Raw genomic sequence first — 2790 nt, 5'->3', positions numbered from 1 at the left:
ACGGAACCAGCTGAAATATTCTGCTGCTGGCCACGATCGCAGCCCAGAATCCAAGCCAAAAGGGGCGGCCCAAAATGACCCAAGGCCGGAGACAGATTCTGAAGGAGAGTCTGAGAACCCCCTAGGCATTTCCCACATGTTTTAAGGGTTCCCGCTCTAACCCTAAAGTCTTCGACATGCCTACCCACTGGTAAGAACATGGAGATGCAGTGCGAAAAATCCAGTTATCATCTGATTTGCCAGAGACCCGGTATGATTATCACATGGCCCAAAAGGCCAAGCTACCCTGAATTTCCTGCAGGAAACTAAGGAGGCTGGCCAATGATGGGAGGAAAGTGTGTCTCTCGCCATTCTCCAATCCGCCGACAGAAGCATCAAGAATGGTGGCTACATATGATCTGGCATGTGATCACATCATACCTACTAGATCACGTGGACGCTTCCTGAATGTCCAAAGGTAAGAGCCCCACCAGGAACGTCTGATGACCTTGAAAAGGCCCCAATCACTAGCCTTGATCTGGGTAACTGGGGCTCCTACAGCCTAAGAACATATGAATACCAGAGCCACTTCAGTGCTTCAAGTGCCACAATATATGGTCACCACGCAGGATAGCTGCAAAGTCAAGCCTAAATGCGGTTGTCTGTAGCAATGCACAAACACCGAGGTTGTGTCTTAAGGACCCACAAGGAAGGAATGAAGGCCAAAGGGACACAAAAGCCAATGTCCCAATTGTGCCAAGGGGCATTCACGCCTGAGGCCTGGGCTTTCATCTGTAATTTGATGAGGAAGATATGACTCTCCTGTTGATTTGTTTCGTTACTGCATTAGCAACAGTTTTGTGGGAGGTTACAGTGATGAGGCGGAGAAGAGCAGTCACGGTCGCCATGACGGTAATGACCGCAACTGCCGCAGTCCTGAAAAGGGAGGAATGCTGACGCAGAGCCAAAGCAGTCCCCCATCTTCACCCCAGGACTTGACTCCCTCCCACCTCCACCCTGGCCACGCCTTCGCAGGCAGAGCCAAACAGTCTTGAATCTGTGCAGTCACTGCCAGAGCAAGCTGAGCCTTACTCAGGTAAAAGTCAGCAAAGTAGAAAAGATACACAGACAAACCTGATGACTGAAGAAAAGCCAAACTAACAAAAGGTCAGAGGGCTACTAAAGCTCTCCACCTCCCAGTGAGGACCCATTGTTGCCTGACAACAGATGAAGATCCCTCAGGTCCAGGCGAGGATTCACAATGATGTTAGTCAGACTCCAACAGGCAACTGACTCTGAAGCCGATATATAGACGTCTCTGATGTACTATCACCAGTAACCATCGAGACACACAATATAAAGTATACTAACAGTGGAAATTCTATGACTTCAGTACAAAAATGCATCCTCCATGCAATCAGTGCAGTCAAGAACATTGACATTGTCCATGCTTCGAGGAGACATTAATAGAGGGGATCTCGGTCTGATTGCTGCAGACTAACCATGCTTTATGGCTGCATAGAATAAAGGCAAAAGAGGCTTCATCACCCTAGTCAGAGAACAATTCCTTGCCGGATGCAGCTGCTCTGGGGAAGGATGTTTAATCTCTTGCCATTGAGAGTCACCTGGCCCCTGCGGCCAGGTGACTCTCAAGCTATACAATGTATCAACTAGTCCAGGCTGAGGAGCTTAGACATCAGGCCAGGTCTGTGCTACTGGCAGCACAAGACCGTGTGATCATAGAGGGAGATTCAATGCACACCCGCCATTCTGGCTCCCTGGGCAGGGCTACTCAGATACGCTAGGCTATCACATAGACACCAAGCTTGAGACTTTCGCACTGAGATTGCTTTTCTTCAACAGCCAAGAGCCAATGGCATGTCACGAGGAGGGGTCGCTAGCCGCTCACCCTGGCCACTGCGGTTCTGGAAAGAATTAGATGGTGTGTCGATGGACTGTCACAAGTTACCATTATGACAACTGGGTTAACTGACCACTCATGGGATGCTGGCTAAGCCCAAATCCCAAAACCAATCCAAGACGGAAACAGACAAGATCCAACTGGCAAGCCTAAGAATACATTGGCCCACTGTCTTGGATACATTGAACTTCCACAGAGTGGAAAACGTGGAGAGCTTGAAAGACCGAGACTTATCAGCTTATCAAGCAGCCTCACAGACCATACCTAAACTCGAGCCATGTTCAGGAGTTAGCAAAGAAGACTGGTTACTCTATGATGAGATTAAGGAAGTCAACCACGAGTGAACATGTGTAGAAACATTTTCGAAGTCAAAGAGACCCCTGACAAAAGTAGCCTCCTAGAGGGAAGGAGTCGGGATGTCCCAACGGAAACTAGCCATCAGAGTCAGCAGAAAGTGGGCTGAATGGTGGCGAGTCCCTTTGATACCAATGAACCAGACCTTTACAGAACTTAGTTGGCAATGGGTCGGCTAGGGCTACTAGCCACTCATTACTAAGGACGGTGCACACAACACACTAAGACCCTTAAGTAGAAGAAACAGACTGGTGGCATGAGTTCATCGAAGAACAAGGCAGCAACAGTCTGCCAGCCAGAACTGAGGTGTCAACCACAGTGGCCTACAACCAGGGCAGACGTGCTCATATCAGAGAGAGGGCAGCTGAACCCAATAACTCTAGTGTTATCTTTTGCTTGAGGGAACTAATAAAGAAAAAGCCTACAAAAAAAACAGTTTTTGCCCAGCCCTAGGTTCTGATGGTATCTTGTACACCCATCATTTCCACCTAAGCGCTGGCAGGTGAGGGGCTTGCATTCCTACAACTCATCAATAG

Source organism: Penaeus monodon, chromosome 14 (genome assembly GCF_015228065.2).
Source record: "Penaeus monodon isolate SGIC_2016 chromosome 14, NSTDA_Pmon_1, whole genome shotgun sequence".
NCBI classification, from domain to species: Eukaryota; Metazoa; Arthropoda; class Malacostraca; order Decapoda; family Penaeidae; genus Penaeus; species Penaeus monodon.
Note: the sequence above shows the minus strand (reverse complement) of the source record.